Below are 15,147 nucleotides of genomic sequence, written 5' to 3'. Positions count from 1 at the left end.
ATAGTTTGATACTAAATAATGGATCTACACATGATCTGCCTTTTCTAAAGCCATTTTGACACTCCAGAAGGAAAATTTCAGCATGTTTTTTTAATTTTTCATTTAAAACCCTACTAAATATCTTATAACATGTGTTGAGGACACTAATCCCTCTATAGTTTTCAACATTTTGTTTATCTCCTGTTTTATATCTATACTAATAATAAATCTGTAGCCGAAATTTCTCTGTTAATTTTCGATTTTACAAAAATAATTGGTCCTAACATATATAATTAACTGCCCTGAAACCGAAAATCGCTTTTTTGAAATTTTTGTTTGTTTGTATGTCTGTCTGTCTGTATGGATGTTTGTTACCTTTTCACGCGATAATGGTTGAACCGTTTTATATGAAAATTGGAATATAAATTAAGTTTGTTGTAACTTAGAATTTAGGCTATATGGCATTCAAAATAGTTTATTTAAAAGTGGAGTTATAAGGAGGCTTGAATTAAATAAATCTAAATATCTCCCTTATTATTAATTTTCATGAAAAATATTACATAACAAACGTTTCTTTAAAAATAATTTCCGATAAGTTTTATTCCATGCAAAATTTTGATAGGACTGATATTTAATGAGATAAATGAGTTTCAAAATTACAATAACAACGCCATCTAAGGCGGTGTAATGAAATAAAAAACAAATGACTTCGTCTATAAGGGGCCTTGGACAACAACAATCGAAAGCTATGAAACATACGGTAGCCTACAGAGAATGTTTCTGTGTTTTTATGAAGTAATATCGGAAGCTAAATTAACCGATTTGTATAATTAATTATTAATTCACCATTGGAAAGTGTAGTTTCTCTAGATGGACATAATGCTATAATGTTATTACAGTAACTTCTGAGTGAATCGAGGACAGGTAAAAGATTAAAATAGATTCTTATGCACAGAAAACTTGATAGGCTATTCTGTATATTCGTTTCCTGTATTTCCTAAAATAATTTTTATGACCAAATGAGTGTCTCTGGATCAAAATGATCGCATTTTAATTTTTTTAATACAATTTAAATTAAGTAACATAATAAACGATTTATCTTTCTATCAAACACGAATGTTCCCCGGATCAAATGTCCTATTTTAATTATGTAATTATTTTATATTTATTTCTAGTAGGTGCAGCGGAGCGCACGGGTACGGCTAGTATGGGAATAATTACACTATTTTTCCATTCTTCCGGTAAAGTGGCAGTCAGATATATTGTTTAGAAATCTTAGTAACCTACCTTAGGGAAAATTACATTAATTTCAAGCCTCAAAAAAGCAGTATAAGGATAGAAAGTTAAGTAAACATCATTATTAAATATTAATGTTAATATTAATGAAAATGTTAACTTAGTCTCCCTGTGTGAGATGAACGTAGACGCCGTTGTCTGCCCCCACCTGGTCAGTTGCTATCCCACCCGGCCTGACCTCGATTCCGGGCATATTGTATGCGGGTATCCGTTGTAATGGGCCCCTCGCACGTAGACAACCCTGCGTGCCGCACTTCCTTCCGCCCGCATACCGCGAACAGTTTCCCAAGTTTGACTCCACAGTTCAAATCCAGCAAGAGCAACCGCCATTCTCGAGTGTCATCGTCATGTCGTCGTCAGTAGGTCAAGTGACAGTGCTTCCTGCGGACTCAGGTTTAATTCCCGCCAGATGCGATTCGTTTATCTATCAACCAAGAGTCAGGATATGTGCGGCCGGCCCTGTTTTATCCTCTTATTCTGGCAAACAGTGAAGAAGATCTAGAACGAAATGGAACAGTATTAAATAGCTACAATAAAAAAAAAAAAACTTTATGAATATGTTCTGCGATAAAACCATAGCATTAGCAATGAAAGAAAGATACCCTAGAAACGCCAAAAATAGGATAATCATAATTGCATTAGCCCAAAAAGGGACACCTATCATTCCCCCCTTAAAAGATATATACTCGTATACTGTATCTTGCAAAATTTATTTTAGAGCACATCAGCAGTATTATGTAGGCCCTAATTAACTAATTATTTTACAATAAACAGTAACATACATCTTGATTACACACTTTTAACACGATGAAAGAGTAATGGAACGGAGAAAAATTCTCTCCGGCGCCGGGATTTGAACCCGGGTTTTCAGCTCTATGTGCTGATGCTTTATCCACTAAGCCACACCGGATACCCACCCCGGCGTCGGACAGAATCGTCTCGGATCCCGGCCAACTAGTCACTCATAACGAGTGCACCTCAGCACATGTGTGGACTTCAGTCCTAGGTTCATATACATCTATGACGTAGTGCAGAGGGCGGCCACTAGGGGAAACCCAAGAGTTGGAACTTAAACTGAGACGATTCTGTCCGACGCCGGGGTGGGTATCCGGTGTAGCTTAGTGGATAAAGCATCAGCACGTAGAGCTGAAAACCCGGGTTCAAATCCCGGCGCCGGAGAGAATTTTTCTCCATTCCATTACTCTTTCATCGTATGATGACGCAGAATATCTGCATGGAAATATTATATGTACTTCGGTACATTAAAATAATATACACTTTTAACACTTCGTATCACTTAAGAATGTAGTTGTTATTGTAACTTTCATATTTTAAAACCAGGTAATTTATTACTTACTTTGCAATTTAACATATAGGTAGGTAATTTATCACTTATTTTTTATTTTAACACATAACTAGGTAATTCACTTATTATTTACTTTTAATTGTAATACATAACTAGGTAATTACCACTTAATTTTCATTCTAACACATAACTAGGAAATTTCCAATTAATTTTCATTTGAACACATAATTAGGTAATTTGCCACTTAGTTTTCATTTGAACACATATCTGGGCAATTTATCACTTAGTTTTCATTTTAATACAGAACTAGGTAATTTACCACTTACTTTTCATCTTAACACATGACTAGGTAATTTACCAATTAGTCTTCATTTCAGTACATAACTAGGTAATTTACCACTTTTCCTTTTAACACATAACTAAGTAATTTACCACTCTTTTATTTCAAATGTTTATTTTAAATTTTCAAATTTCTGCACATTCAAAGGAAAAAACTAAAATTCTTTCAATAATTTATCATAATACACTGCTCTCTTAAATTCACTTAACAGTTTGGGAATTAAATCAATGGCTTTCCCAGAACACGCTATGAGTTATTTAATATAAAACAGTTTTTATCTCAAAAGGAAGTAAAAACGAATAAAATTTTATTTAACTTCTTTATTTGAAACATCTCAAAGAATAACCCCCTAAATTAACGCGGGCAAGTTGATATCGGCGTACAACTTCATCTGCGGTTCCTTCCATATCAGTGGTTGTTTTTTGAAAATAACTGTTTTTAATCTAAATGTAACCAAACCTGCAGAATGAATTGAAAGAAACAGAAGACTAGCTAATTAAGTGGAGAATACAAGCGACTGAAAACAAATCAGCTCATGCTACTTTCGGAACCAGAACTGAAAACTGTCCTCCTGTGACACTGTACAACAAAGAACTTCTTGAAGCAGACGATGTTAAATATTTAGGTATGCATTTAGATCGCCGATTAACATGGCGTAAACATATTGAAACTAAACGTAAAGAATTAAATTTTAAAACATCAAAAATCTATTGGTTATTGGGACCTAAATCAAAACTGTCATTAGAAAATAAATTTCTTGTTTATAAAGTCATACTAAAACCAATCTGGACATACGGCATCCAACTGTGGAGAGCTGCTAGCAACTCAAACATTGAAATACTGCAGAGGTATCAGTCCAAAATGTTACGTTCCATTGTCACTGCACCATGGTATGTACGTAATGATGTCATTCATCATGATCTAAACATTTCAACTGTAAAAGAAGAAATCTCTAAATTCAGCAAAAAATACGTGCACCGATTAAATTAACATCCGAATCATCAACCATTAAATTTGCTGGATAATAGTCAAACAGTAAGAAGACTTAAAAGGACCAATGCTCTTGACCTTCCATTCATTTTTACTACAGCTAAAAACATTGTTATTTTTCTTTTGGAGTGTTGTCATGGGATAACATCTCCACTCATGTCATATTCTTTTGTGCGAGATCGTGCGTATTTGCTTGCTTTCCGCACAAAACCAATACGCGGTAAGTGTGAAATACCACATTCAGCATTCCCAACGTAACACACATAACAATTTCCCTATTCTTACCGCTTAAGCGTCATATTCATTTTACTGCTTTAGGCTTTTAACATATTATTTTTAAAGACGTTCATTATAGTAATAATCATAAATTGGAAACTTACCACTGAAATTTCACCTAAATTGCACTGTTAATTATTGTTTTTAAATACTTGCAAAAATTAAGTAAACTCTACATCACCACAAAAGTTACTGCATTTTAATGCAAGTAACATTAAGGAAGCCTTGAAAAAATCAACAAGATTCCAGACTCATCATAGACTGGGGGAAAAAAAAGACAGACGTATATCACGGCCTGCTGCAGTATAGTAAATACAGAAAAAATTTCATAGGAACAATGTTGAAGATAGATATATTTGTTTTCCAAAGTTGCCGTCATTGAACAGAAACCAAGATGGAGATTTCATTGCAACTAATTAGAAATTCCTCTTTCAGGTATGTAATAAACGATCTTCGCACAAAATAATGTACGATACACGAGCGGTATGTTTGTTTTCATGTTCTCGGAAATTAAAAAAGCTCAACTACGTTTCGCTTTTCCAATCTTTTCCTCGAACATGAAAACGTCAACATACCGCTCTTGTAACTCATATTACTATTATAATATTTACTTATTGTCTATTGTAGACAGATTGTAAATGTGGCATAAGTGTAATAAAAAAAATGTAACCAACAATGAATTAATGATTTTGACACTTTTCGCATGGATTAGCTGTGGAGCACTACGTCCTTATTAGATGGCTTCGACCACTAAGTTACTGCCTACATCTGACGTTGTGTAAGTAGCTCTGAATATGGACCAACTTTTTGACTTCTGGAAGCCAAGACGAAATAAAGTTGAAGAGACGTTTTTCGTGTTCATGGTGGTTCAGGACCTGGAGCATCTGGCCCAACGCGTCCACCTTAAACAACAGCTTTTGGACTCGTCATATTTTGAAGTCGGGACTCCTACGCTACGCTCGCACCCCACGTGGAAGTGTTTTTGTGATAACGAGGGAAAAAGTTGAAAAGCGTTGTCATCCCACGCGTCACCTGCTGCACTTCGAACCCACGTGTGCTCGGACCCGGTGATCCGTTGTTGGAGTTACTCGGCCGCTATTTATAGCGAACGTTAAACCAGGAAATCCAGTAAACACGGGCTCGCTTCTGCTGCTACTGCGATTTCGTGGCTAAAGCGGTAAAGAATAGAACAGCCAGAAGTAGGCTTCCCTCGATGGAAGAACTGGTTTCATGTTTCTGGCTGCAAATCAAGAGGATGAGAGTCCGTTTAGGTAGAGATTTATCTATCGCTGTGATTTTCTCATTCTATCAAGTGTGAAGAAAAAATATTTGACGCTACAAAAAATATACACTGTATTTAGAATTTTCACTTAAATGCAGATTTACAATACCAAGAGGCTTCGGACATACGTCCCGCAAATACGGGATATCGCTTCTTCTTCTTCTTCTTTTTCTTCTTCTTCTTCTTCTTCTTCTTCTAATGTGTGCCGTTGTCTCAAAAGAAGTCTTCGGGACATATTTTCGTCCCGTATTAAAAAATTAGTAACTGAAAAAATAAAACTGTGAATATCAACTGCTATTATACAGGGTGTAAACGATATAAACTGTCGAAAATTACTGGTGGTAGAGCATAAACAACTGAAGGAAAAAGTCAAATAACGTTTTTCTGTAACTGTCAATGTTTTTCCCAGAAAAAAATATGTTTTGTCAGTCTAATGTTTTTGAAAAAGAGAATAGACAGTTGTTATATACCTTGACCCGATACGTACGCTGAAGCAGTCGTTTGTTACTCTGTTGTGTATTGGTATGTGTTGTACGCAAAGTCATTGGCAATGGAATTCACGTTCAATCGAAATGTAAACAAATAAATAGACTACTACCAATCTTAAAAACATGGTATTTTACAGATTAAAAATAAAATTATAATAAATAATTAAATTTCACTGTCTGTATTATTTTTGACAGTATATATCGCTTACATCTTGTATAATATTGGTCTTTGTCACTGTTGGTGACATTGGAATTAGCTACATTAGGAACATTGGAGGTACACTAAATGTATACAATGTTCTTAAAACAATTCATACTATCCCTGATCACATATATAAGAGATTGACCTTCCCCATGTTAAAAACGGTAACATGTGGAAGAGAACAACCACCAGGATCGCCAGCGTCGATTGGGAACGATCGCTGGATGGAAGTACAGTTGCTCCATGCAATTCAAATGAAAGTTATAACGTGATTTCATATGCAGTAGCTAGATGGCAGCATAGTGAAATTGATAAGAGTTGTTGCAGTCAAAGCCTTTAAAGCTTGGCAATCTGTTATATATAAAAGATACTATGAAACAAACTGCTACCAGATCAAACATTGTGATGTGGTGAAAATACTAGAGATTTATTTATGCAAAATGGAGAAGTTTCAGTAAAGAGTGTAATAAATTTAAAAAATGAGTAAGGAAGCTAATCAAGAAAATGGTATTAAATATGTTATGGTCCTAAATAAAGGGATATCAGCAACAACTATGTTAAATAGGATATCATAGGAATAAATATATTTAAAGACACCAGACTTAAAATATATGACTATAGTTCGAACTACACTGACATATGGAGCGGAAGCTTAGGGGATGAATAAAAATTTGCTCTCAAAATTATTATCATTGGAAATGATTTTTTAAATTCTACAGCCAGACATTCTAAACGTCAAAGAGTATGAGGTCGTTAGAAAAAAGATAAATATGAAAAATGTAATTTTCCAGTATGTACACTACAGATAATTGGAGTGGTCTGGACATGTGAAACGAGTGGGTTCTAGAGATTTTCGTCACAAAACTTTCGTCAACGTAATGATTTTCCACACTTTGTCACAGAGCTTTTCGTCACTTAAGGACGATACGTCACCACACCAGATTCGTCACAAGAATATTCATTTTCGATTGTTCAAAGTTCTGATATATCTGTGAGCAATAAGTTCCACTTCATCCACGAGAAATAATATTTTTCCTGTGGCATAAGAATAAAAACCTTGGAAATGTTTGCGATACTATAAAAATAAAAACCATGGAAACGTTTTGAAACGCAATATAAATAAACAAATATATGAAAATGTTACGTGATAGTATCGAATAAAAACCATAGAAATGTATTGCGATACTATAAAAATAAAAACATGGAAATGTTTGCGATACTATCAAAATAAAAACCATGGAAACGTTTTGAAACGCTATATAAATAAACAAATATATGAAAATGTTACGTGATAGTATCGAATAAAAACCATAGAACTGTATTGCGATACTATAAAAATAAAAACATGGAAATGTTTGCGATACTATCAAAATAAAAACCATGGAAACGTTTTGAAACGCTATATAAATAAACAAATATATGAAAATGTTACGTGATAGTATCGAATAAAAACCATAGAACTGTATTGCGATACTATAAAAATAAAAACATGGAAATGTTTGCGATACTATCAAAATAAAAACCATGGAAACGTTTTGAAACGCAATATAAATAAACAAATATATGAAAATGTTACGTGATAGTATCGAATAAAAACCATAGAAATGTATTGCGATACTATAAAAATAAAAACATGGAAATGTTTGCGATACTATAAAAATAAAAACCATGGAAACGTTTTGAAACGCTATATAAATAAACAAATATATGAAAATGTTACGTGATAGTATCGAATAAAAACCATAGAACTGTATTGCGATACTATAAAAATAAAAACATGGAAATGTTTGCAATACTATAAAAATAAAAACCATGAAAATATTTGCGCCACTATAACAATAACAACCAGGAAAATGATTGTGACACTGTAAAAATAAAAACCATGGTTTCCATATCATACAAATAAAAACCATGGAAATGTTTCTAACATTATAAAAATAAAACCATGGTTACGATATTATACAAATAAAATCCATGGACATTTTTTTGATATTTTAAAAATAAAAACCATGGAAATGTTTGTGACATTATAAAAACAAAACCATGGTTACATTATTATAAAAATAAAAACCATGAAAATGTTAGTGACATTATAAAAATAAAAGCATGGGTTACCATATTACAAAAATAAAAACCATGGAAACCTTTGTGACACTATAAAAATAAAAACCATCGAAATGTCTGTCACACTATAAAAATAAGAACCATGGTTACGATATTACAAAAAATAAATCCATGGAAATGTTTTTCGATGCTATACAAATAAAAGATCGAAAAATTGTGCGATGCTATAAAAATGAAAGCCATTGAAATATTTTGTGACACATAACCCTGTGACAAAAGCATATTATGTAACCCAAAGTCCCATGACGAAAATATAATATGTGACGAATCAGACACATGACGACCAATTTATGACGAATGATCCAGGTTCCAAGAAGATTAAAGGTTGCCAAATCAAGTACTAGATTGAATTCCGTATGGAGGAAGAGAAAGAAGAAGAAGAAGAAGACCTCGAAATAATAGATGAAGGAAGTGAATAAAGCAATGTGTGAAAAAAGGGTTACAAAAACGAGAATGGGTTGATGGAGAGAAGGTTTGAGGAAGGATATAAGAGTGTAGGTTTTGGACATAGGAATTTGCTGCTAATGCATTACAAATCTGAATAATAATAATAATAATAATAATAATAATAATAGTTTCATCTCATTGACAAGGATCCTCTAAGGCCATGACTCATAACTTTGGTTTTCTTCATTTAAGGGGAGAGGATGGTATTTTTTGGTGAAAGATGAGTAAATTAAAAAAGAAATTCTTTAAAATACGCTGTGATATGTGTGGAATGCATAGCATAACATTTTGTGGGTATTTGTGCCCTTATCGGATGTTGAGTCGCCATTTTTAAACTTCCTGCGTTATGGATTTTTAAATCACTCGCCCACTTTTATTGTTGTTTCCGGTAAATTAAATTAAAAAAAAAGTTTTTTCTTTAAAATACTCTTTGATATGTGTGGAATGCATTGCATAACATTTTGTGGGTATTTGTGCCCTTATCGGATGTTGAGACGTCATTTTTAAACTTCCTGCGCTATGGATTTTTAAATCACTCGCCCCCTTTTATCGGTTTCCAGTAACTTCATTTTTTTTGATACATTGCAAACAAAAATGGATATAATTTCTGAACTATTAAAGATACATGCATGAAATTTAGAACACACATTCTTTAGACTATTAGGAAACATTTCTCTGTAACAGAATTTTGTTAATTGATTTCATTTCAAAAATACTTCCGTTTGTTTGCAAGAAAGGAAATCAGAAAATTGTTATTAAATTTTAATTGCTTATTTTACAAACGTAGGGACTAATATCGAATTTCTGTTACAGTTTGTAAAACATGCTTTTGCAAATACATTGCAAAAACTGTTTGAATCTATCTTTGAAAACGGTTTAGATACATCGGTTTTAGTACTATCCTGCATTGGGTATATATATATTTTTTTTTTTCAAATTTGGGCCCCCAAACATTTTTTTTTTTTTCAAAATATTTTTATTTGGTTGAGTTGCCACAGCTATGAGCTCTCTACATACAAAAAAATTAATATTTTACACCAAATAGGAAAAAAGTTAAAAAAAATACCATCCTCTCCCCTTAAATTGCATAATTATTTCGTTTTATTATTCATGTAGCGGTACTTCAGGAAGTTCTCTTTGTAAAAACGACTTATTGATAAATATTATACCTTTGTCGTGTGTAAACTGGAGAGTGAATTAAATCCCTTTGATTTAAAATTATTTATATTATGTTGAAACTCAGTCTTATTAAAAGAAGTCTAAAATAAGTTATTGCCCCTGTTTTCTGCTAGAAACTGAACCCCAAATCTTAACAGAGCCGGAAACAGAAGCGCTTCCTCCTCATATGAGGTACTTCCGCCCGGACACTGCTATTTGACGAGTCAACGGTGATTGCAAAGTAGCCTTGAGGCCGGACGTAGGTGCTTGCCTGTTAACCGGCCTGCGGTTTCCTCTTATTTCTTCAGTTCCTGCAGGGAAAGGCCAGGTTGCACAGTAGGCCTGCATTGACGGCTGTCCTTATTTCATGAAAGAAACATATGTTCAGCCTTCCATTCATGCCAACCAATAGCTCATAGTGAGAGTTTTAACAGAGCTTGCTTCAACTGAACTATCGAAAAGATCGATCAGTCTTTTCAAATTCGAATTCACTACACTTCATTAGATTAGAACTAGCTGCCCCTAGATAATCTCTTACTGATAGATTTGGCTGATCTATGTATTACCTGAAAGATATGATTAACCGAAATATTGTCTGACAGATTTGATTGACTGAAGTCTTGTGCCACAGATGTGATTGACTGAAGTCTTGTGCCACAGATGTGACTGACTGAAGTCTTGTGTCACAAATGTGACTGACTGAAGTCTTGTGTCACAGATGTGATTGACTGAAGTCTTGTGCCACACATGTGACTGACTGAAGTCTTGTGCCACAGATGTGACTGACTGAAGTCTTGTGCCAAAGATGTGATTGACTGAAGTCTTGTGCCACAGATGTGACTGACTGAAGTCTTGTGCCAAAGATGTGATTGACTGAAGTCTTGTGCCACAGATGTGACTGACTGAAGTCTTGTGCCACAGATGTGACTGACTGAAGTCTTGTGCCAAAGATGTGATTGACTGAAGTATTGTGCCACAGATGTGACTGACTGAAGTCTTGTGCCAAAGATGTGATTGACTGAAGTCTTGTGCCACAGATGTGACTGAAGTATTGTGCCACAGATGTGACTGAAGTATTGTGCCACAGATGTGACTGACTGAAGTCTTGTGCCACAGATGTGACTGACTGAAGTCTTGTGCCACAGATGTGACTGACTGAAGTCTTGTGCCACGGATGTGACTGACTGAAGTCTTGTGCCACAGATGTAACTGACTGAAGTATTGTGCCACAGATGTGACTGACTGAAGTCTTGTGCCAAAGATGTGATTGACTGAAGTCTTGTGCCACAGATGTGACTGACTGAAGTATTGTGCCAAAGATGTGATTGACTGAAGTCTTGTGCCACAGATGTGACTGACTGAAGTCTTGTGCCACAGATGTGACTGACTGAAGTCTTGTGCCACAGATGTGACTGACTGAAGTCTTGTGCCACAGATGTGACTGACTGAAGTCTTGTGCCAAAGATGTGATTGACTGAAGTATTGTGCCACAGATGTGACTGACTGAAGTCTTGTGCCAAAGATGTGATTGACTGAAGTCTTGTGCCACAGATGTGACTGAAGTATTGTGCCACAGATGTGACTGACTGAAGTCTTGTGCCACACATGTAACTGACTGAAGTATTGTGCCACAGATGTGACTGACTGAAGTCTTGTGCCAAAGATGTGATTGACTGAAGTCTTGTGCCACAGATGTGACTGACTGAAGTATTGTGCCAAAGATGTGATTGACTGAAGTCTTGTGCCACAGATGTGACTGACTGAAGTATTGTGCCAAAGATGTGATTGACTGAAGTCTTGTGCCACAGATGTGACTGACTGAAGTCTTGTGCCAAAGATGTGATTGACTGAAGTCTTGTGCCACAGATGTGACTGACTGAAGTATTGTGCCACAGATGTGACTGACTGAAGTCTTGTGCCAAAGATGTGATTGACTGAAGTCTTGTGCCACAGATGTGACTGAAGTATTGTGCCACAGATGTGACTGACTGAAGTCTTGTGCCACAGATGTGACTGACTGAAGTCTTGTGCCACAGATGTGACTGAAGTCTTGTGTCACAGATGTGACTGACTGAAGTCTTGTGCCACAGATGTAACTGACTGAAGTATTGTGCCACAGATGTGACTGACTGAAGTCTTGTGCCAAAGATGTGATTGACTGAAGTCTTGTGCCACAAATGTGACTGACTGAAGTATTGTGCCAAAGATGTGATTGACTGAAGTCTTGTGCCACAGATGTGACTGACTGAAGTCTTGTGCCAAAGATGTGATTGACTGAAGTCTTGTGCCACAGATGTGACTGACTGAAGTATTGTGCCACAGATGTGACTGACTGAAGTCTTGTGCCAAAGATGTGATTGACTGAAGTATTGTGCCACAGATGTGACTGACTGAAGTCTTGTGCCACAGATGTGACTGACTGAAGTCTTGTGCCACGGATGTGACTGAAGTCTTGTGTCACAGATGTGACTGACTGAAGTCTTGTGCCACAGATGTGACTGACTGAAGTCTTGTGCCACAGATGTGACTGAAGTCTTGTGCCACAGATGTGACTGACTGAAGTCTTGTGCCACAGATGTGACTGACTGAAGTCTTGTGCCACAGATGTGACTGACTGAAGTCTTGTGCCACAGATGTGACTGACTGAAGTCTTGTGCCACAGATGTGACTGACTGAAGTCTTGTGCCACAGATGTGACTGAAGTCTTGTGTCACAGATGTGACTGAAGTCTTGTGTCACAGATGTGACTGACTGAAGTCTTGTGCCACAGATGTGACTGAAGTCTTGTGCCACAGATGTGACTGAAGTCTTGTGCCACAGATGTGACTGAAGTCTTGTGTCACAGATGTGACTGACTGAAGTCTTGTGCCACAGATGTGACTGAAGTCTTGTCTCACAGATGTAACTGAAGTCTTGTCTCACAGATGTGACTGAAGTCTCACATATTATGCGATTGACTGAAATCTTACCAAACAAATGTGGTTGAGTCACAACTTAGCCGACAAAGTTGTTTGACTTAAACCCTACCTGACATGGGACAGAAATTTTACGAAAAAGATGTAACTGACATCTTATCTGAGAAATGTGATTGACATTTTACCTGGCAGGTTTAATTGAATTAAACTTTTCCTAATAGATCTCATTGAATTAATATTCAAATTATCTCGTGATATTATTTATTATTATTATTATTATTATTATTATTATTGTTGTTATTATACACCCTTATCATTTATAATAATAATGATTTATTTTAGCTGTGATATTATTGTAGGTCTAGATATCATTATAATTTTTACTGAGATAGGTGAGGGTATTGTATTCAGTTAGTCTGGCTGGGCGGAAGAAAAGGTCTGCTGGCCTTAGCTCTCCTAGATTAAATAAATAAACTATTAGATTATTGAAAAATTAAATTAAATCTGCCCAGACATGAGTCATTCAATTCAAAATCTGATTCACTGAAACGTCATCTGACACATCTGACTGACTTAAAAAATTACGTGACAGATCAGACTATTTGTCGTCGCTGATAGATTGATTGAGTGAGGTGCAGTTTGTTATATGACACTTATTTTCTGATATTATATTTACTTTATTATCATGTCGAAACCGTTTAAAATAATTGCATCTTATTTAAGCCAGATGCAATAATGGAATGTTATTCGTAACTACAATACAATCTTATGTTTCTAGTATATAGTGACTGATTGAATGTATGTCTGACCTAACCTGAGATCTCTCTGACTTACTGAATGACTATGTCTAATGTGCCTGACTGATATCTACCTACTGACTTATCTATCTGACAGACATACCTACCAATGTCTGATCTGATGGAATTGATTAAACTGAGTGACTTAATTGTCAGACTCACAGACTGATCCCCGATCTCTCGCATTTGAGTGCCTGACGGGAAGGCACATTACATGCGAAACACAGACATAACAACAGAGAGTGTTCTGGTGGGAATGCTTCGGGAAGGCTCGGTGCCAGACGATCCAGGTCAGGAGACACGTCCTGGGCTCTAATTGTTCACCTGAATGGCGGACTGGCCCACTGTGGCATCCAAACAGGGGTTAGCGTCTTGGAATGTTGGTCTGTAAGTTCAATGGGTATCATAACCAGGGACCAGATTTTTATGTAATTACGTATTATATTCCTTTCAACCCAACCGTATATAAATAACAAATCTTTGCGAATCTTGTAATTACCATTAATATATTAAAATTTGATACTACATATTTTTACATATTTACCCCACATTACATATTATGGCTTGGTATTACATAAATCTACATATTTAGGGGTTTTATTCATTTTTACTTCTCTAAAAGGAAAAAAAAAAAACTTCTGCTGAGGTAGATTACAATTTGAAATACACAGATTTAAAAAGCCTTTTTGCCTACCCAAGAAAGGATATATTTCGGGACGAAACATAAACGTCCTTAGTTCCAGGAAGTAATAGAGGCACACCCCATACCACCCACTATAAATATGAGTGAACAAAAGGCAATCTTTCTCATACAACTACCTTGTATTGTAAAAATCACTCAGAAAGTAGCGTTGCCTTCATGCGGTGGATGGGACGAGGACGACATGATTTGTCTCGAATCGAACTATAATTGTTCTGCACACGTCTTAACAACCGTTCCCATGCAATTTGCAACCTTACCCATCCTCTTCCTAATCCTTCCAGGGAAAACCCGTGTCAAGTCTGGCATGAGCCACAATAAAGTAGCCGACTTATGAAAAGAAGCTGGAGTAAAGGAACAAACTGGAGTTAAAAGACTAAAATAAATAGCTTTTCAGGTTATTGCTTGACCTCTTTACTTTACGGAAATGGGATTTTCCGAGCAATCATTAAGTATGGTTCTCGGCTGGAATAATCCTACCATTCTGAATTAGACAGGAATGTCACTTTTCAAACAACAGTTTGTAAATGCCTATAGTTTGAGGTTTTAGTAAGTACTTTGTTTCTTACAAGGAGCAGCTAAAATGCATGTGTCCCACATCTCCTCTTATTTTCTCCTAATCCAGTAAAGCGAAACAGTGCTTGCAGTAATGTTCAGTCATTCATTTCACTCAGTTCTCTAGTTTTAGTACCTACAGTATAAAGTGCAAGTGACTTTATCTACTGCTTTTAACTAACTAAAATGGCCCCTGTATCTTCAACCCTAACCACAAAAATAAAATGATGGATTGCGATGGACGAAGCTTTCCCTACAGATGGAAAAATAGTAATGTGTCAAGTGTGCGGTA

At 35.6% G+C, this 15,147-nt stretch overlaps 1 non-coding gene across 1 annotated transcript; it reads right to left on the bottom strand.

The window, feature by feature from the left end:
- Positions 1 to 2,113: 2,113 nt before the first annotated feature.
- Positions 2,114 to 2,185, bottom strand: TRNAY-AUA (transfer RNA tyrosine (anticodon AUA)). Its single transcript has one exon. It is a non-coding gene; the product is annotated as a tRNA-Tyr (tRNA).
- Positions 2,186 to 15,147: the final 12,962 nt, after the last annotated feature.

Source organism: Periplaneta americana, chromosome 15, assembly GCF_040183065.1.
Source record: "Periplaneta americana isolate PAMFEO1 chromosome 15, P.americana_PAMFEO1_priV1, whole genome shotgun sequence".
Lineage (NCBI taxonomy): Eukaryota > Metazoa > Arthropoda > Insecta > Blattodea > Blattidae > Periplaneta > Periplaneta americana.
The sequence above is the reverse complement of the archived record's forward strand: the minus strand, read 5'-3'. Positions and strand labels throughout refer to the sequence as shown.